Source organism: Sus scrofa, chromosome 6, assembly GCF_054392235.1.
Source record: "Sus scrofa isolate SSC_HxYL_T2T_F1_AM1 chromosome 6, Sscrofa_HxYL_maternal_Yorkshire_Landrace_v2.0, whole genome shotgun sequence".
Lineage (NCBI taxonomy): Eukaryota > Metazoa > Chordata > Mammalia > Artiodactyla > Suidae > Sus > Sus scrofa.
The window spans coordinates 118,493,932-118,517,350 of record NC_139388.1 but is presented as its reverse complement, the minus strand read 5'-3'; the positions used below and the strand labels follow the sequence as shown (position 1 = coordinate 118,517,350).

The 23,419-nt window shown below is 34.2% G+C and overlaps 1 long non-coding RNA gene across 1 annotated transcript in view; it reads right to left on the bottom strand.

The window, feature by feature from the left end:
- Window positions 1-11,489: 11,489 nt before the first annotated feature.
- The window catches only part of LOC146402789 (uncharacterized), a 75,577-nt gene continuing 63,647 nt past the window's right edge, over window positions 11,490-23,419 (bottom strand). The window contains exon 3 of the long non-coding RNA XR_014805147.1: window positions 11,490-13,967. This is a non-coding gene — a long non-coding RNA (uncharacterized LOC146402789). The remainder of the gene's footprint in view (window positions 13,968-23,419) is intronic.

The window sequence follows — 23,419 nt, the reverse complement described above, 5'->3', positions numbered from 1 at the left end:
GCATTCCAAACTCAGTTTCTGCAACAAGACTTTTCAGATTTTAAGGAAACAGATTTGTCAGAGGAAATTAGTTTTATTAATATTTCTAAGAAATGAATTCTCCCACTTAGACAAAATCTCTACAGAAGACAAAGTACAGAATAGCATGAGCATCAAGTGTTAACTGCAGAAATGAAGACTCAAACTTCCCTTTGTGCATAAGCATCTGCATATATGGCCTGGGCATTTTAGTGTCCAACACTCAAGATGAACCTTTCTCAGGTCCAACTACACATCTCAATGCCACAGTCTGATGACATGTAGAACAAAGTCCTATTCTTTCACATGAATGTTCTTAAAATGCCTGAAATCAGCTATCTCAGTTTCCTATATTTTCCCTCATGTTAAGCAAAGTATTATGAATTTTTCTAACTTTCTCTTTATTTGTCATTTTCTCTTTGCTGCTATTACTATACTCTGACACACCAAAACTTGCGACATTTCTTAGAGTAGACCACTCAGAAATGAAGTCAGCATTATCAATAATGATAGAATGATATCATTGTTTTATTTGACTGGAGGAAGATAGTATTTTCCACTAGAAACCACAATTCAATCAATTAAAATACCTTCAAATATATGGACTGTGTAATAAGATTACTTTATACTTCAAAAGTAAAGTGTAGAAATAGTAGTGTTAGCATATGCTTAGAATTTCTACTATTGTGATTTTAAATATGGCAAATTTAGTATCAGTATTCACATGTAATTCTCTTGACATGTATCTGTGTGCATACTCATTTGTGTATATGGCTCTATTATATATATTAAAACTATATTTAATCAGTTATAAATGGTAAAAAAAAAGACATTGGATTTAAAGACAAAATCTGAATTCCTGGTTCTGATTCTACTAAATCTTATGGATCTGATATTTTACAAGTAATGACTGCTTAACATTGGATTACTTACTTTGAAAAAGTGGAGTAATAGATGTATTTTTTAAACTATAAAAATACAGAGCTACGTACATCAATAACTACATGGTTATAACGTGATGGTTGATTTGACAGTTTGTATGTCAAACTGGTTAACTCATCTATCATAATATCCACATATTGAACCACATGTTTGATGTCTGATTCAATTATCAGTTATCTAGACAGTTTAATGGGCATGAATCACCTAGCTCATTTGCAAGTTAATTGATTGCTTGAAGATAAACTTATAAACAGTCAATCTAATTGATCTTAGAGAACTAGCCTAAAATATTTTCAAAAGGTAGAGTGTACTTAATATGCACTTGTGCATTTACTCAGTTTGCAAACTATCCTGTACTTAATTCAGAGGAAATGTGCTAAGTCTAGCCCAATATTGCAGCACTCTTGTAAAATATACACCAAAGTTATTGCTGAAACAATTCACTCTCACTATCTAAAAAAAATATGTAAATGATAAAACTATAAATATGTATATTCAAGATATTTTAATTTCAAAGATACAGTTCTGCTGTTTTATGTTGGTATGAAAACATCATTGTTTTTCTTTAAACATAATTTGTATAAAGATCTAAAACTACCTTATTTTCTCTTCAAATTCGACATGATATATAATGGAATGCCATTAATACTAATGAAAACCTGAAGCTATTATATATCTATTATATAAATTAATCAATATCTTATTAATGAACTTATTATGTAATAATATATACCAACATATTATGTATATACATATATTTCTATAAACATGTTTATATATTATGAATATATTTTTTCCAGAATTGGACCATTTGATAAGTAATTCATGGTAATACTTGGGTATAATTTTAACCAACCAGATTCAATCATTCATCTATCCATTCACCATTCATTCTATACATAGTGTTTGTTTTCCTACTCTGTGTCATTAAGCCCAGGTGCTTAATCCTAATTTGACTCTCCTTTCTGAAAATCCTTCCTTTGCAAGAGCCAGAGGCATTCATTGTATTATGTGTATAGACACAATGTGCTAATTAATCACGGCTGGGTAAATTGTTTCTTTAAACAAATCATCCAGTAAGCTCATTTTAAAATTCACTGTATATTTATTTTAGCTGGGCAATGAAATTTGACCTCACATTGGAGGAAGAAGAGATGAAGTTTGAGGGTTGGCTAATTTTGTTTGTTGCATTTTGTTTTGTTTGGAGTTGGATGGTTCTTAAATGCAAAACATACGTAACAAGAGGTTGCATTTGTGGTTTCTTTTTAGCTTCTCTACATAGTGTGTTGAACACTGGCCATCAAAATCAAAATGTGATGCACAACTGACACATCCTTCCAGAATAGACTGTATTCCTCTGAACTGGCATAGAATTGATACATTCTAGTATGATTCCATCACTAAAGATGTTTTAAAATGAGAAAGCAAATTCCATAGAGCTCTATGGATTCCCAGTAGCTCTAACATTTTTGAGTTGGCATCCCTTTTCTCAGAAATTTCTAGAGTTCTCAGAAGATGCCTGAGCTTCTTTTTTTTTATTTTAAATGATTTTTATTTTTTCCATTATAGCTGGTTTACAGCGTTATGTCAATTTTTTCCTGTATAGCAAGGTGACCCAGTCACACATACATATATACATTCTTGGTCTCACATTATAATGCTCCATAAGTGACTAGATATAGTTCCCAGTGCTATACAGCAGGATCTCATTGCTTATCCATTCCAAAGGCAATAGTTTGCATCTATTAAACCCAAACTCCCAGTCCATCCTACTCCCTCCCCCGAGCCTCTTATGATTCTTAAACCTAACCATCTGTATTAACTATAGAGCTGGTAGTTTAAAATATTTAGAAAAAATGGGAGAAATTAACCTATGTTTCTTTTCTTTCCCCTTAGCATCTACTATAATTTCTGTATATCAATAATCTAATTTTATGTAAAATACCAGCCAAGTCTCAAGGCAAATGGAAAGATAAAAATAGTAGTTCCAAATAAACACATTTACAAACCTCTCAGGCTGAATAGGTATAGGTTTTGAATATATTTCCATTAAGGAAAGCTACCACATGTATACAGCTTGAATATGTGTACCATTTCAGTTTTGCTCAATACTAATTTTAATGGGACTTTGTGGAATCAGAATAATGCCAAGGTATAAACTGAATATATTTCTGTAATGAAAATGGAGATAATGATTATGACTTCTGATGCATGTAATATGATAAAAGCAATAATGAGTAATCTTGGAGGCAATTACTTTACATAATATTTTTATTATGCATTATTTTCATTTATGATATTTTGTTAAAGTCAAGTACTTCATCAATTTTAATGTTGTTGTGTAAATAATATGCAGCACAATATGTTGTAAAATTTTTAAAAAGTTAGAATATTATGGTTACACTGGATGTGCTAGTTGTTTTACTATAATCTTAATATTCTCTGCACAGTTCAGAAACCTAAAACTATAGCTGCATTGTATAATGACCAATATAAAATTTTAATCCCTTAGAGTTTATATAATGGCTAGTTATTTAAAGAAAGGTGAAAAACACCCTCATTGTCAGTCCTTCAAATTAACTTAAAACTCTCTAAAGTCCAAGACATACTATTAGCTAAATAAATTGAAAGAATATAATGATGTAATAGGGAAGAAAAAAATTTAGTTTTCCACAAATTCACTCTAAAACCTGAATGTCCAGCAGAATTAGAAGGAAATCATGTCAGGTATTGATTCCTGCCTGGCCAATCTAGACATTGTTATACATCTGGCCTTTTGACTAGCCCAGAATTTGTATTTTTAAGAATGTGATCGTGGTTTTTCTTATGGAAATCTGCCTTTGCACAGAGCAAAAATAAGTTGCAACTGTTTAAAAATGCTTATCTACAAGCAGGATAGTTGACTATACTCAGAGGAAACTAGAATATCTTATTAAAAACAAAAGATAATTTATATTTGTTTATAATTTATATATATTTTGCAGATAATTTGATTCTTTGATACTTTATAATAAGCAGTTCAAATTTATATGTTCATGCCCAAATATGTCCCCAGACACATCTGAGACTGCTTAATTTTTATATGAGGTTGCTAACCTCACTTTGTATTTTTTTTCTACCATCAAGCAAATATTTTAATTAATTTTTTAAATTTATTTTTTGTGAGCCATTGGGACAAAAATATTTTTAAATTTTTTTAAATTATTATTTCCCCAATACATTTTTTTTCTACTGTACAGCATGGTGACCCAGGTACACATACATGTATACATTCTTTATTCTCCCATTATCTTGCTATATCATAAGTGACTTGATATAGTTCCCAGTGCTATACAGCAGGATCTCATTGCTTATCCATTCCAAAGGCAATAGTTCATGTTTATTAACCCCTAATTGCCAGTCCATCCCAATCCTTCCCCCATCCCCCTTGGCAACCACAAGTTTGTTATACAGGTCCATGAGTTTCTTTTCTGTGGAAAGCTTCATTTGTGCTGTATATTAGATTCGAGATATAAGTGATATCATATGGTATTTGTCTTTCTGTTTCTGATTTACTTCACTCAGAATGAGAGTCTCTAGTTCCATCCATGTTGCTGCAAATAGCATATTTTGTTCTTTTTATGGCTGAGTAGTATTCCATTGTGTATATATACACCACATCTTCTTAATTCATTCATCTGTTGATGGACATTTAGGTTGTTTCCAGGTCTTGGCTATTGTGAATAGTGCTGCAATGAACATACAGGTGGATGTGTCTTTTTCAAAGAAAGTTTTGTTGGGATACATGCCCAAGAGTGGGATTGCTGGGTCATATAGTAGTTCTAGTAGTTTTCTAAGGTACCTCCATACTGTTTTCTACAGTGTTTGTACCAATTTACATTCCCACCAAAAGTGCAGAAGGGTTCCCTTTTCTCTACACCCCCTCCAGCATTTGTTATTTGTGGACTTATTGATGATGGCCATTCTGACTGATGTGAGGTGGTATCTCATAGCAGTTTTGATTTGCATTTCTCTAATAATCAGGGATGTTGAGCATTTTTTTCATGTGCTTGCTGGCCAGAGTATATCTTCTTTGGAGAAATGTCTATTCAGGTCTTTTGCCCATTTTTCAATTGGGTTGTTGGCTTTTTTGATGCTGAGTTGTATAAGTTGTTTGTATATTTTAGAGATTAAGCCCTTGTCAGTTGCATGGTTTGAAACTATTTTCTACCATTCTGTAAGTTGTCTTTTTGTTTTTTTTTTATTGTTTCCTCTGCTGCTGTGAAAAAGCCTGTCAGTTTAATTAAGTCCCATTAGTTTATTTTTGCTTTTATTTCTGTTGCCTTGGAAGATTGTACTTAGAGAACCTTTGTTTGTTAAATGTTTTGCCTGTGTTCTCTTCCAGGAGTTTGATGGTGTCTTGTCTTATGTTTAGGTCTTTAATCCATTTTTGAGTTTATTTTTCTGCGTGGGGTGAAGGTGTGTTCCAGTTCCATTGATTTACATGTGGCTGTCCAGTTTTCCCAGCACCACTTGCTGAAAAGACTGTTTTTTTCCCATTTTATATTTTTGCATCCTTTGTTGAAGATTAATTGGCCATAGGTGTCTGGGTTTATTTCTGGATTCTCTATTCTGTTCCATTGGTTGTTACATCTGTTTGGAACCGGTACCACACTGTCTTGATTGCTGTGGCTTTGTAATACTGCCTGAAGTCTGGGAGAGTTACGCATCCTGCTAAGTTTCTGTTCATCAGGATTGCTTTGGGAATTCTGGGTCTTTTGTGGTTCCATATAAAATTTTGGATTGTTTGTTCTAGTTCTTTGAGAAATGTCATGGGTAATTTGATAGGGATTGAATTGAATCTATAGATTACTTTGTGCAGTATGGCCATTTTTATAATAATAATTTTTCCAACCCAGGAGCATGGAATATTTTTTCCATTTCTTTGAACCCTCTTTAATTTCCTTGATTAATGTTTTATAGTTCTCAGCATATGTCTTTCACCTCCTTGGTTAGGTTTGTTCCCAGGTATTTGATTTTTTGGGGAGGCAATTTTAAAAGGTATTATATTTTTGTATTCCTTTTCTAATATTTCATTGTTAGTATACAGAATGGAGAAGGGTTCTGAAGACCTCGTTTGTGCCAGGCATACCTGTATTCAGATGCTATTGGGACCAAAGTTCCTACAATTTGGGATACAGCAGAGAGTTCACAGGAAGGGGAGAATCTCGTTCAATGTAAGAACAAAGTGGAACCCAAGAAGGGGCTCCAAGGAGACCATGAAACAAATTTTAATTGTCTCACTGAAAAATCTGCCTCTGGTGAGAGCTACTAAGATAACAGTGAAGACACTCAAAATCTACGGGATGCTGGAAAAGCAGTGCTCAGAGGGAAGTTCATAGCAATTCAGGCCTTCCTCAAAAAAGAATAAAAATCTCAAATTGACAACTTAACCCACCACCTAAATGAATCAGAAAAAGAAGAACAAGCAAAACCTAAAGTCAACAGGAGGAAAGAAATCATAAAGATCAAAGAGGACATCAATAAAACAGAGATTCAAAAAACAATTGAAGAAATCAATCAAACCAAAGCTGGCTCTTTGAAAAAGTAAACAAAATTGACAAACCTCCGGCTAGACTCACCAAGAAGAGGAGAGAAAAAACCCAAATAAACAAAATCAGAAATGAGAAAGGAGAAGTCACAATAGATACTACAGAAATAAAAAGAAAACATAAAACATAAGAGAATACTATCAAATTATATGCCAACAAATTTGACTACCTAGAAGAAATGGACATCTTTCTAGAGACCTAAGGCTGCCAAAACTGAATCAGAAGAAATAGATCAACTGAACATACTGATCACTAGAAATGAAATTTAATATGTCATAAAAACACTCCCTACAAATAAAAGCCCAGGACCAGATGGCTTCACAGGAGAATTCTACCAAACATTCAAAGAAGAACTTATACCCATCCTCCTTAAACTTTTTCAAAAGTTTGAAGAAGAAAGAACAGACCCAAGGGCATTTTATGATGCCATCATCACCCTAATTCCAAAACCAAAGATACCACCAAAAAAGAAAACTACTGACCAATATCTTTGATGAATTTAGATGCAAAGATTCTCAACAAAATTTTAGCCAACCGATTCCAACAAAATATTAAAAAGATTATACATCATGACCAGGTGGGATTCATTCCAGGTGCACAAGGATGGTTCAACAAATGCAAATCAATCAACATCAAAAAACACATTAACAAAATAAAAGTCAAAAATCACATGATCATCGCAACAGATGCAGAAAAAGCATTTGACAAAGTTCAACATCCATTCATGATCAAAACTCTTACCAAAGTGGGTATAAAGGTAACATACCTTAACATAATCAAAGCCATTGATGACAAACCCACAGCAAATATAATACTCAATGGAGAAAAGCTGAAAGCCTTCTCACCAAAATCTGAAATAAGACAGGATGTCCACTCTCAGCACTGTTATTCAACATAGTATTGGAAGTCCTATCCACTGCAAAAAGACAAACAAAAGAAATAAAATGCATCCAAATAGTTAGAGAAGAGGTAAAACTGTCACTGTATGCAGATGACATGATACTATACATAGAAAACCCTAAGGACTCAACCCAAAAACTACTTGAACTGATCAACAACTTCAGCAAAGTAGCAGCATACAAAATTAACATTCAGAAATGAGTCGCATTTCTGTATACCAACAATGAAATGTTAGAAAAGGAGCACAGAAATATAATACCTTTTATAACTGCACCCAAAAAAATCAAATACCTGGGAATACACCTGACCAAGGAGGTAAAGGGCTTATATGCCAAGAACTATAAAACATTAATCAAGGAAATTAAAGAAGATGTAAAGAAATTCCATGCTCCTGTGTTGAAAAAAATCAATATTGTAAAAATGGCCATACTATACAATGCAATCTATAGATTCAATTCAATCCCTAACAAATTACCCATGACATTTTTCACAGAACTAGAACAAACAATCCAAAAATTAATATGAAAGCACAAAAGAGCGAGAATTGCCAAAGCAATCCTGAGGAACAAAAACAAGGCAGGAGGTATAACTCTCCCAGACTTCAGGCAATATTACAAAGTCACAGTCATCAAGACAATGTGGTACTGGTACCAAAACTGACATACAGAACAGTGGAACAGAACAGAGAACCCAGAAATAAACCCAGACACTCATTGTCAATTAATCTTTGACAAAGGAGGCAAGAATATAAAATGGGAAAAAGACAGTTTTTTCAGCAGTATTTCTGGGAAACCTGGACAACTGAATGCAAATCAATGAAACTAGAACACATCCTCACCCCATGCACCAAAATAAACTCAAAATGGCTGAAAGACCTAAACATAAGAAAAGACACCATCAAACTCCTGTAAGAGAACATAGGCAAAACATACTCTGACATCAACCTTCTGAATATTTTCTCAGGTCAGTCTCCCAAAGCAACAGAAATAAAAGCAAAAATAATGGGACCTAATCAAACTGAAAAGCTTTTGAACAGCAAAGGAAACCAAAAAGAAACCAAAAAGACAACTTACAGAATGGGAGAAAATAGTTTCAAACCATGCAACTGACAAGGGCTTAATCTCTAAAATATACAAACAACCTACATAACTCAACATCAAAAAAGCCAACAACCCAATTGAAAAATAGGCAAAAGACCTGAAGAGACTGTTCTTCAAGGAAGATATACAGATGGCCAACAAGCACTTGAAAAAATGCTTAACATCCCTTATTATTAGAGAAATGCAAATCAAAACTACTATGAGATACCACCTCACACCAATCAGAATGGCCGTTATTAATAAGTTCACAAATAACAAGGACTGGAGGGGTTGTGGAGAAAAGGGAACCCTCCTACACTGTTGGTGGGAATGTAAATTGGTACAACCACTATGGAGATCAGTATGGAGGTACCTTAGAAATCTATACATTTAACTACCATATGACCCAGCAATCCCACTCTTGGGCATATATCTGGACAAAACTCTCCTTAAAAAAGACACATGCACTCGCATGTTCATTGTAGCATTATTCACAATAACCAAGACATGGAATCAACCCAAATGTCCACTGATAGATGATCTTTAGGAAGATGTGGTATATATACACAATGGAATACTACTCAGACATAAAAAGAACAAAATAATGCCATTTGCAGCAACGTGGATGGAACTAGAGACTCTCATACTGAGTAAAGTAAGTCAGAAAGAGAAAGACAAATACCGTATGATATCACTTATATCTTGAATCTAATATACAGCACAAAGGAACCTTTCCACAGAAAAGAAAATCATGGACTTGGAGAATGGACTTGCGGTTGCCAAAGGGGAAGGGGAGGGAGTGGGAAGGACTGGGATCTTGGAGTAAATAGATGCAGAATGTTGCCTTCTGGATGGATTAGCAATGGGATCCTGCTGTGTAGCACTGGGAACTCTGTCTAGTCACTTATGAAGGAACATGTAATGTGAGAAAAAAATGTATACATGTAAATGTATACATGGGTCACCATGTTGTACAGCAGAAAGAAATATAAATAAATGATAAAAAAAGATAACACTGAAGATACCCAGAAATTCGTAAGCTAGAGGACAGAGCATTTGGTGCAACTGGCATTGTTTGGGTGGTGAATGCCTGAAGTTAGCAGGAGGACAGTTGCTTATCAAACAGTATGGAAGTACAGATGGGTCTGACTTACAATTTATTGTCTTTACAATGGTATAATAGCAATATATATTCAGTAGAAATCATACTTCAAATTTGATCTTTTCGCAGACTAGCAATACGCAGAATGATACTCGCATGGTGCTGGGCCGCAGTGAGCTTCAGCTCTCAATCATCCATACAATCACAATAGTAAATTAATAAATATGTGTATGTGTGTGTGTGTGTGTGTGTGTGTGTGTAGTCAAAATGCGGCCCTAACTATATATTTTGTTTTTAATATTGAGCTTTATTTTTATTCATAGAATAGTTTTACTAAAATATTTGATGTAGCATTATCTCTTAATTCCCCATTCCATTTCTCTTTTATCATTTTTTAAAAATTATTTTTCCTATTTAAAGAAGATAGAAGTTACTTCTGATTGATAAGTGATTAATAATCAATCCTGGGGTTAATTCATTTCCTGAAGGGCATTTATGTTACTGTCAAAACTTAGTCATTTGATTTCGGTTTGGATGATACCCCCTTGATCTCACTGCTACTTTTAAAATTTTAATAATTAAAAAAATATTCTTTTTTTTTTTTAATTTTCCCACTGTACAGCAAGGGGGTCAGGTTATCCTTACATGTATACATTGCAGTTACAGTTTTTTCCCCCACCCTTTCTTCTGTTGCTACATGAGTATCTAGACATAGTTCTCAATGCTATTCAGCAGGATCTCCTTGTAAATCTATTCTAGGTTGTGTCTGTTAAGCCCAAGCTCCCGATCCCTCCCACTCCCTCCCCCTCCCATCAGGCCGCCACAAGTCTCTTCTCCAAGTCCATGATTTTCTTTTCTGAGAAGATGTTCATTTGTGCTGGATATTAGATTCCAGTTATAAGTGATGTCATATGGTATTTGTCTTTGTCTTTCTGGCTCATTTCACTCAGTATGAGATTCTCTAGTTCCATCCATGTTGCTGCAAATGGCATTATGTCATCCTTTTTTATGGCTGAGTAGTATTCCATTGTGTATATATACCACATCTTCCGAATCCAGTCATCTGTTGATGGACATTTGGGTTGTTTCCATGTCCTGGCTATTGTGAATAGTGCTGCAATGAACATGCGGGTGCATGTGTCTCTTTTAAGTAGAGCTTTGTCCGGATAGATGCCCAAGAGTGGGATTGCAGGGTCATATGGAAGTTCTATGGATAGATTTCTAAGGTATCTCCAAACTGTTCTCCATAGTGGCTGTACCAGTTTACATTCCCACTTTTGTTTGACCTGCTCTACCACATCTTCATAGTAATTCATAGGACCGATATTTCTATGGATCACTTTTCACTTCTCCTCAAGAACGGGAAAAGGACTAAGTATTCTATACCATCAATTATTATATAAGAAATGTGTCAAATACATTGAAACTAAGTAATACCTGAGATTAGTTTGAAATTAAGTGTAATGTATGTGGCTACTGACTCACTCATTTACAGCAATAGTCAGTATAGTAACACAGATGAATGTCATTTGGAAATTATAACTGATATGAAGTCAACTGGAGATCTGGATTCAAAATTAGATACTATTCAAAACATACATTTCTTTATTTAATTGTGAGGGTGATGGTATGAAAACAGTATTCGGTAATAACTTTATCTCCCAACCAGTACCTGGTGAACAATGCATACTATGATTCCTATTTTTACTCTAGAAAATAAATTATTTTTTAAGATTTATTTTTAATTTGCCATTTTGGACTTTAAATAAATTCCCTAAATAGCAGTTTTTGCATAGACGAGTCAAGTCATGGATGCTAACTACAGATTGCACAGAAAAAGAAACATTAAAAGAGGAATTTATGGTAAACTAGTAGGCATCTTTATTATATCGCCAGATAGAGTTTATAGATTTGACCCAGCTGATGTGCATATAATTCAGTATACAGGATCCAAAAAAGCATTAACACATTAGTCAAGTGAATTACTCAAAATAATATACATTACTTGGGATCACAGAATAGATTTCACAATTTTCATCTTGAAAAATGAAAATCCTGCCAAATCATCTCTAAACATTTCACAACCATATTTCTCCCCACTGTGACACTAAAAGACATATTTGTTGCTGAAAGTTAATTATTTTGTTGAAGTGATAAAAATATTGGATTATTCATTTATTTTTAGGCAAAGGTTTCTTAAAATGGATTCAGAATTTGAATATACATTTTTCAAAATATTTAAAAATTCTACTAAGTATTCATATAGGAAAGTGAACTATACTTTTTTTACAAGTAATAATTTCTGTGAATTATGAGTAGATCAAGATTCTGGAACCAAAGGTGTTTCCCACTTTTCAAGTAAGCAACTCACTCATACACTGTCAACCACACATTTTACATAATATTGATAATCTATCACAGTTTGATCACATTTGAAGATCTGTCTCCCCGTCTCACTTATTTATAATTTACCTGCACAAAGCAGAAGAAATCTTATAAAATAAATGTATAAGGTCAATAATATCTTGCGCTATTTAAAATAACAGCAAAGTTCCAAAATTTTAAGAGATGTATTATTTCCATTTCTGTACATTATATCTTCAAATTACTTTACTGAGGTGTTCCTTACATAGTGAAGTTATCATATTCCTAATATATTTTGTTTTTTCATATAATCCAAGCACCATGATGCTTTCTTAGTTGTAGAGACTGTATTGCTTAATTCACCTTGTCATCCACAAATGTATAAATGACACATATTTACAGTGTAAATGATACACTTTCAATGATACAACTTTTTGAAGTAAAAGATGAACAATGCTTCTGCCTGAATCACCATAGTGGCTATACGTTATTTGAAAATAGTTAACTTTCACATTTTATCATAAGCTATATATTATATGAAGTTAGTAGTGTAATAGTCATGTTTTTCTGGGGTCACTTAGTTTTATATCAAAGGGCATCCAATAAAACATTAGTATTTGTTAAATGATGTAAAAATAGATCATTTTCTATGATAATCAGGTTATAGATTCCCCCACCCTCTCTCTTTCTCTCTCTCTCTCTCACACACACACACATGCACACACACACACACACACACACACACACACACACACACACACACACACACACACACACACGTTATACAAACCTACATTAAGTTGAATTTGACTTACTTCTAACTGATGTGGAGCTTAATATGAACTTTTATGTCTCCAGTTAAAACACTAGGGGGAACACCACAAGTGTATTCAAGCTTTTTGTAGTCATTCAATCTGTCATCATAGTAACCATAGCTGTCTGCTCTGCTATTTTCCAGTGCCAGTGTGATATTCACACACCATCTGCCGAATTCTACTTACTGCTATTCAGGCTCCATTGCTGGTTATTCATTTCTCACTTTGGTCATCATAAGTCAGCATGTTTGTGAAAATCTGGTACTGCTTGCTGAACTAATACATGTGCAACTGCTATTGAATTTAGGCTTTGGGACTTATATCGCTGCTCTGATAATTTCCTATGGATCCATCTTCTACAAAATTCATGGACTAACATATTGTACTGAAAGCACACAGTAAAATAAAGCATTTGTTTTTCAAGAGGAAGGAATGTGATGAATCATCAGACATGGTTTTTCTTTTTTCTATCTATCATCCTTGGTTCTTCTTATAAGCCTCCATATCACATGTTTCCGCAAACTCTTCTCCCCAAACCCACCTAATTCCTCTTTCTAAACTTAGATGTCAAAATTGATTTAGTTATGCTCCTCAGATTATGGTGTCCATGCATGGTTTGTTGATTGGTTTCTCCTTAATCTTTTATGCTATTGGCAAGTGTGATTTTGCATAGTTTTATAATAAGAAGAGAGCCTGAGAGTTCTGGATGCTCTATTTAAGACTATCCTCCTGCTGCCTACGTGACTCCATGGGCAAAAGTAGTTATTCCTTGGAAGGCCAGAATTCCTTCCAGGCCACCCTTATCTCATCACCACCAGTGTCTTATGACCATCAATACTAATCTAATTTGTCATCTAAACTGCATTTTGTCTGACACCATGAGAAATCTAAGACTCCAATTCATCCTTTTCCCCCGAGATTTTCACTCCTCTATAGTCTGTACATAACCCCTTTATGATCCATCTCCCACTTTTCCCTAAACCCTTGAAATATTTTCCCAACGTCCTCTTCACATGACCCATGACCAATCTTCTGAAATTCAGCTGTCTCCAGGGGCCGCTGCTTTTTTTCACCACCTCTAGGTGATATCATATTTCTCTCTCAAACTGTGTTCCACAGCATTTGGATGTGGGATGATATCAGTTTCCTATTGTTGCTGTAACAAATTACCACAAACTTAGTAACTTAAAGCAACACAAATTTATCATATGGGAAGTCAGAAGTCTAAAATGGGTTACTGAATTGAGTTCTTTCTTGAGCCTCAAAGGGAGAGACTGTTCCTTTCCTTTTCCCGCTGCTAGAGGCTTCCTGCATTCCTTGCTTCCTGGCTATATCACTCTTACTTCTGCTTGTCATCCCATCTCACTCACCAACATTGACCCTCTTGCTTCCCTCTTATAAGGACCCTTGTGATTTGGTCCATTGTGATGATTCAGAATACTTTACCCAACTCAAGACCTTTAACTTAATAATATCTGGAAAGTCACTCTTGCCACATAATAGAATATATTCACAGGTTCTAAGGATTAGGTCATGGACATATTTGAGTGGTCATTATTCTGTATACCATGGAAGCATATGTTCTCTTTGATTCTAATTACAGCTTCCAGGCAATTATGCCTTCATCATCCTGAAAACCAAGTCTGAATCCCATAGCATCAGAATACTCCACCACTACTGCCCCTATTTAGCACTTGACATGCTCTAGTCAATTCCTTAAAGATTTTATACCCTCATTGTCAAATTACTGTCATAATTTTTTGGTGATTAGTACTTTAGAGAGATGATCTTGCAAACATTTGGGCAGCTAAGATCCCTCACCTCCACTCTTCGAACAATCCTGTTTCCTTTCTCACCCTAGTCATTCTCATCATGACTCAGCTTGAAACTTCTGTTACTAACAAAACCAGAACTGTTTCCAAAGTCTCAATTTGAAACATCCTACTCTGAAACATTGCCTTCCATCCTTATATTATCACTTTAAGTAGCTTAAATATTGATGAATTGGTGATCTATAATCATTCCCTTGAAAGAAAAAAAAAGGGAAACAAAAGAAGGGAGAGAGAAAGGGAGGGGAAGAAGAGGGGAAGGGAGGAGAGAGTAGGGGAGGAGAGGAAGGGAGAGTAGAAGAAAGGGGGGATGAAAGAAGGAAGGAAAGAAGGAATGAAGGAAGAAAAGAAATAGTCCTCTGTCTCTTACAGTTTTTCACATATTAATTGACTCTCTTACTTAGATATGAACCTATACTTCAAATTAAATCCCTGCTAAGGGCACTTTTAAATATTTGATTCAACTGACTTTCTTATTAATTAACAAGCAAATGGAAACCTAGTTTCATAACTTGAAAATAATTTTTAACTGTAACTTTTCAGACAAGAGGAAGTTTGAAATAAGCACACTATCAATTTTTTAACATTACAAAAGATACAATTACAAACATTCAACTATATTTACTAGTCCTTAAAAGTACAAACCTCTAGTTTAAAATCTCTTCAAAACTTTTACTTTACAAATATAATTTAAAAGGTTCATTTAAAAATCCATTAAGCCAAGTTTGATAAATCAGGAGGTTGTTTCCCTCTTATCTAGAAATATGTTTTATTAAATGAAAGTATATCTTGTGAGTCTTCAAATATTTGTTTAGGAGATATTTTAAGTTATAGTATTAATGAAAGTGTAGAAAAATAATTAAAAATAATTTACAATAGAAAGAAGTTATATATTCAAGTTGATAAAATTAAACATATTCTCAATAAACACTACATTATCCTACTTATTTTATCCATAGAGTTTCCAAAAACTTAAAGCCTTCCCCAAGCAAAAATAATGTCATATTTTTCTGTAATTATAGAATTTCACAACATTTTCAATTCATAACAATATGTTTTAAATGGACAAAAACGCAAGTATTGCAAATATTATTTTATGGTAGTTTTTTTATTACTTTGCGTTAATCAGAATGTAGATTTTTTTCTCTATAAGTTGAGTGTAATAATTAAAGTGAGATATTACATTGAGATCATCATCCAATATTACCCTCATTCTATGACTCATACTCTATTTCATGACCTGGCTCTCCATGTGATGCGGCAGCAACATAAGTTCTATAATCATTCAGCTTCAGACTTCCTATTTTGCTATCTTGATTGTCCTTTCCATTTTGAAGGCCATGCCCTTCCAGCTATTTACTCTGCCCAAATCACTTTAGTGAAGTCATTGGTCCCCTGGTTACCATATTTCTGTTGTCCTGAAGCTGAACAACTTCCAAAAGCAATAAATGTTTAAGATATGCCACTTTCCTTCAAATACATTCCTTTCTTCCTTCTATTCTACTAATACTACTTCTTTCTTTTCTTCTTCTTCTTCTTCTCTTTCTCCCACTCCTTCTCCTCCTCCTTCTCCTTCTTTTAGCTTAAATAGAAAATATCCTTCTTGCAGGGACTGCAAAGGGAAGGGAACACAGAAGAAAAGGTCTCTAACTAGAAGCAGGATGGGGTCTCTAACAGGAAGCCAGATAGGACCTCTGCACTCCTGCATTAGTTATAAATGGGAACTAATTGTAATAAGGCAATATGTGTCCCTGTATTTGGGCAATGGTTTCAGAAAGCTACACAGTTTTAAACACAGTGGGCAAATTAAAGGCACAAGGATCCCAGAGATGTGGATATTTCAACTATGATAAGATAATTCTAAGTACTATTATATCTAACTAGTTTCATAAGGTAGAAAAACAAGGTACTAATTTGCAGATGCATATAGCAGGTGGGTGAATGTTGGTCAACTTTAGGAGAAACAGTCTATGATACAGGATCTCTAATCTCACCTGCCACTTTGGACACAAGTAGTGAGTATCCTGTGTTCCAAAGTAGAACTAAGATAAGTGGGAAATTTTGGCTTCAACCAATGGACTGGACTTAAAGCTTATATTCAAACAACAAATAAAAAATCAAAATTTAAATTATATATTAGCATTAATTCTTTTCAATAATTATCTTAAATACATATTCAATGTACCACCCATTTATATGCCATATGAGAAATACTGGTGAGCCATTTTGTTCAGATCCATTATAACATTAACATATGGCTAAATATGATTCTGAAATAACTACCAAGTATTTAATGATAAAAATTATTGAATGAGATGAGTGTGTCACTGTCAGTCACTTTCTTAGTGATGTTCTGAGTATACTGGGCAGGGATCATCTCTAATTCCATTAGCTCTAATGTTTCAGAGCAATGGAAAAAAGTTCAATGATTTTTTTTTTTTTTTGCCACAGCAGTATGTGGCAGTGACAACACTGGATGCTTAACCACCTGCACCCACAAGGGAACTCCAATGAATAGTTTCACAACTTCAAATATGAAAATATAGAAGGTGATAAATTATAAACTATAGAATATGATAATATTATCTCATTGAAGTTTCCATAAAGGTTCAACAGATGCTGCTTCTCCTTCCTCCTTCACCAATCATAACACCTTCAGCATGAACTTCTCTGTTAATTAGATTTCAATGAGAACATCTCAATCAAGGGTTTGACACCATTTTGTTAAAAATAAAATTATATTTTTTCTAACGTTATTTTACTGTTTTTAAAACATTTTACTTTTTATTTTATACCATTTTTAAAGGTTACTTCCCATTTATAGTTACTACAAATTATTGACTATGTTCCCCGTGTTGTACAATATATCCTTAAACCTATCTTACACCCAATAATTTGTCCTTCTACTCTCCCACACTTATATTGCTGTTTTGTTATTTTTAAACACCACCTGTGCTATATTGGAATTTTATTATTGTTCTTGAGTGAAAATATTGAATTTTTAAAAGTCTGTGTTTCACCTCAAGAAACATATTGAGTGCTTACAGTGTAATCAACAACTCTGAATAGTATTTATTAAGATAAACAGCAAAAACTAGAAAGCAATTTTAAAACCATAAATTATACATTTCTTTCTATATCTTTGAAAATATTTTGATTATTTATTTTAATTCAAAGGATATGTTATTACACACTTTATCATATATATATATTTTATATATAGTGATTTTAATTTTTTTTTCCATTATAGCTAGTTTACAGTGTTCTGTCAATTTTCTACTGTACAATATGGTGACCCAGTTACACATACATGTATACATTCTTTTTGCTCACACTATTATGCTCCATCATAAATGACCAGACATAGTTCCCAGTGCTACAGGGCAGGATCTCATCGCTAATCCATTCCAAAAGCAATAGCCTGCATCTATTAACCCCAAGAACCCCATCCATCCTACTCCCTCCCCCTCCCCCTTGGCAACCACAAGTCTATTCTCTAAGTCCATGACTTTCTTTTCTGTGGAAAGTTTCATTTGTGCCATATATTAGATTCTATATATATAAGTAATATCATATGGTATTTGTCTTCCTCTTTCTGACTTAACTTTACTCAGGATAAGAGTGTCTAGTTCCATCCATGTTGCTGCAAATGGCATTATATCATTCTTTTTTACAGCTGAGTAGTATTCCATTGTGTATATATACCACATCTTCCTAATACAATCATCTGTCGATGGACATTTGGGTTGTTTCCAGCTCTTGGCTATCGTGAATAGTGCTGCAATGAACATGGGGGTGCATATGTCTTTTTATATATTTTAAAGATGATATTAGCACACTATACACATGTAAAATGACCATTTTCTTTGTATTTTTGAGAAGACAACCTCTTGAGGGACTATATCAGTGAACAAAGCTCTTATAAGAAATAATGATAGCTTTACACACTCAAGTACATAAACTCACACACTCTGAGATCCCTCAAACTATAATCTATGATTTATGAATCATATATACTGACACATATAATAAGAAAAATATAGTTTCTTAAACTCTCCTTAACTCCAAAAACAAATATAAGAAAACCTCAAATATTTTAAAGATAAATTCTCCACTTATCTTTTTTCCTTTTGTTTTTTTCTTTTGGCTAGCCCACAGTATATGGAGTTCCTGGGATCTGAGCCACAGCTGCTGCAACACTGTATCCTTAACCCACTGTGCCAGATCAGGGATCTGGCCCAGGACTGAACCTTTGTCCTGGTGTTCCAGAGACAATGCCAATCCCATTGCACCACAGTGGGAACTCCGGTCCTTTCTTTTTTAAGACAAGTTAGGTCACAAAATTTAAAAGTATCCAAGTTTATACATTTAAAATGCAAACAGAATTATCCACCAACACCACCACAACAACAACCAAAAAAACAAAATCTTCCATTATATTTTGCTTTTGATTTGATTTATGCCTTTGAATTATAAGTCTCAGCTTATACACATCTACTGGGGAGGTTTACTGTACACAAAAAACATAAGAATTCACACATGGTAAATTTTAAAGTATGATAAATGGATACATGAATGTAAGTACATTCAGAGTTCTAGCTGTAATGTTGTAACAACAACTTTTGGTAAAAATTCTTCAAGAGTATTCCCTTTACGTCCATTTTTAGCAATCTGATTACTCACCCACTCATGGATATATATACAGTTTCAAAACGTCTGCACTGGTCTTGTATATCAAACACATGGTAAACAATCTATAAGTATACCAAAGTTCTGAGCAAAGATAGTTACTGAAAGAAGCACGGTATTTAACTCAAGAATGTTGTGTTTCTAAGTGGCCAACAGACATATTAAAAAAAAAAAAAAAAAAAAAAAAAAAGAGTTCCCGTCGTGGATCAGTGGTTAATGAATCCGACTAGGAACTATGAGGTTGCAGGTTTGATCCCTGGCCTCGCTCAGTGGGTTAAGGATCCGGTGTTGCCGTGAGCTGTGGTGTAGGTCACAGACATGGCTCAGATCCCTCCTTGCTGTGGCTGTGGTGTAGGCTGGTGGCTACAGCTCCGATTGGACCCCACGCCTGGGAACCTCCGTATGCCATGGGTGCCACCCTAGAAAAGGCAAAAAGACCAAAAAAAAAAAATAAATTTTCAACACTGCTAATGAGAAGACCAATACAAACTGACATCACAACCAGGTATCATCTTACACCAGTTAGAATGGCTATCATCAAAAATTCTACAGGTAGGAGTTCTGTTGTGGCACAGTTGGGTTAAGATCCGGCATGTCACACAGCAGCTGGGATTACTGCTGTGGTGCTGGTTCAATACCTGGCCTAGGAATTTTTACATGCTATAGACACAACCAAAAAAACAAGTCTACTGATAATAAATTCTGTATAGGAGGTGTGAAGAAAGGGAATCCTCCTACATTGTTGATGGGAATGTAAATTGGTGCAGCCACAGTGGAAAACAGTATAGTGGTTCCTTAAAAAACTAAAAATAGATCTACCATATCATCTGGCAATTCCATTCCTGGGCATACATCTGGAAAAGAAAAACTCAAATTTGAAAAAAAAAAAAAAATACATGCACTCCAACATTCATAGCAGTACTATTTTGTAACAGCCAAGACATAGAAACAATCCAAGTGCCCATCAATGAATAACTGGTTTAAGAAGATATGGTGTCTATATATATTACTCAGCCATTAAAAAATAATAAAGTGTTGCCATTTGAAGCAGCATGGATGGACCTAGAGAATATCATATTAAGTGAAGTCAGTCAGAGAGAGAAAGACCAGTATTATATGATATCACCTTTACGTGGAGTCAAAAAAAAAAACAATACAAAAGGGTCTATATAGAAAACAGAAACAGACTCACAGATATAGAAAACAAATGTATGCTTACCAAAGGAGAAAGGGAGTGGGTTAGGGATAAATTAGACGTATGGAATTAACAGATACAGACTACTACATAAAAAAACCAATAAGTGAAATGATTTACTGTATAGCACAGGGAGCTATATTCAGTATCTTGTAATAACCTATAATGGAAAATAATCTGAAAAAACACATATATCTGAAATCACTTTGCTGTACAACTAAAAATAACACAATGCTATAAATTAACTATACCACAATCTCTTAAAATGTGGTATATCCTGTGCAAGTGTGTACTAGCCTTTCTTAAACGTTAAGTACCACTGTATCCATAATTTTACAATATAAATTTTTGGAAATCTTTTCATATAGTAAACTTCCATATAGTAACATTTACTGATTTGTTATAGGAACAACCTATTCTTAAGAAAAAAAGAAAACTATATTAAAATGGCTCTAGAAGCAGAAATGTGAGTAGAAAGTCAGAAGAATGACAGATATATAAAATTTCTGTATTTTCTATCCATGTAATAGTGATAAAAATTCATTAACAATGACAACTCATAAGTTCTAAAACAAAGCAAACTCTTAAAGTTTAATTTCTTTGTTTTTCTCTTGGTAATAATGGGAATAAAATTCACACAGCAGAAGGATAATGTACCCCATAATGTGACATGATGTACTGAGAATATGGTATTACATTTCTAATGATATGCTTTCCAAAGCTGTCTTTATTATACCACGGAGAACCTGCCCTTAGAGAATGCATCTGTTGAAGTGGATAGGTCATTCTAATAACCTTAAAATTTTAGATGTGTAGATTTTATCACTTACACATATCCTTTATCAAGGTGAACAAACAAACAATGAAATCAAACTAAACAGCAAGAAAAGAAAAATCAAAATTTAAAATAGAACTAAGAATTTCTTAGTTTTTCCTCTGTGTCTGTGTTTGTCTTTTTAATCTCCAAAGTACTGTTTTTTCATTAAGAAAAAAATCTATAGCAAAGGACATTATTTAATGTGTACATTTTATATACAGATAAAATCTATATTGACATATGATTTGGAATAGTATAAATCTACTTTTTAATATAATACGAAGGTATTTTTGTGCTGATTACTGAGCTATTGTCTCTCAATGTCACACCTATCGTTCACTACTCTGGTTGCACTAGGACAAGGTACTTGTTTTTCTTTGCTAACTTCATTCTTGCTACATTCAACCAATTACAAACACTAGAAAAAGAGAGATTGAAAATCTGAAGGAGTATGAGTGGTCATAATACATCTAATTTGCTCACTATTCTTCTCGGCATCATCGTTGCAACAGTTATCACTCCCCATAGATACGTAGTTAAAATGGCAGCAGTTGTTTTCAATTTCCTGTCACCTGGGGCTTCATCCTAAAAGGTCTAAGCTCCACACAAGTATTTCTGAGCTTCTCAGACAATAGCACTTGCCAGGCAGTGTCCTCTTCTCAGAGTGTAGACCTGTACCTGTGGGACCACTTTTCTAAGAATCTAGGTTCTAATGACTCTAACTTCTTTCTTTTGTTCTCCTGGCCTTAGGTACAGTAGCTAATTCTGCAGTTATTACTTTTGTTTGCCACAATTTTTCAGTTTTCTCTTTTTAATTCAATTTTTATAATTTGCCATATTATTTTTCTGTTAAATATTTCCAGTTCTGATAACATTGACGAAGAACTAAAAGGAGAGTTCCTTCTAAACTTATTATGACAATGGCTGAACAAACTGAGAAATAATGGCATTTCTGAACACATGGGAGAACTGAAGTTGTAGTGCAAACAAATAGGTTGGAATTTGAAGAAAGACAATACCTAAAATGAGAAACAGGATCAGAGCACTGGATGATCTAGGACAGATGGCACTGAACAAGAAGATTCAGAAAAAGATGATTAAAAAATTGCTAAACATTGAGTATGGGTTGATGTGAGAATGAGAAGTCCCTTGTGGCATGTATTCAGAGGAGATTCACACCCTCTTTCAGAACTACAGAGAGAGATCTCTAGAGTGGCCAAACAAGTGGAGTGACTACAGAAAGGTGCCTGCCCCTATAGCTACAGAGAGCAGTCCCCAAAGCTTCCTTGACAAAGGAAGGGACTGCAGGAGTAGATGCTGACATTGCCAGCTACAGGAAATAGTCTACCTGGTAGCAGGACAGGTTGCAGGAATCATGCTGCCCCGGCATGCTACAAAAGCAATCCTGTGAACTGTGAATGAATCACTTCCACCTTCCTCACAGACTCCATCCCTAGCAGCCAGCCAGCCCCAAGAGAGATATGATATCACTGTTCCTATCATGTGTTCTAGGTACATGTGAACCACTATCACCCCTGGGAAGTCCAGGACTGGGCACCTGTTTCTGCATCTACATACCTGCTGTCAAGGGGATAATAAACAGAAAGGTAGACATTATGAGATGACAAATAAGTAGTTTTCAGACAAAGGAATATGATAAAAATACACAAAAACAACTAAATGATGAAGATACAGGCAATCTACCTGAAAAAAAATATTCAGTGGTGATAGTAAAGATGATCCAAGATATTATTTAAAAAAAAAGGAGACACAGATTAAAGAATTAAACCAAATGTTTAATAAAGAGCTAGAGGATTTAAACAGCAAGCAAACTAAGATGGAGAGCACACTCTGACATGAAAAATACACTAGAAGGAATCAATAGCAGGATAAGAGAGGCAAAAGAATGAACAAGTGAGGTGGAAGACAGAGTTATGGAAATCACTGCCACAGAAATGAATAAAGAAAACAGAATAAAAAGAACTGAGGATAGTCTAAGAGACCACTGGGACAATATTAAATGTTCCAACATTCATATCATAGGGGTTCCAAAAGGAGAAGAGAGAGAGAAAGGGCCA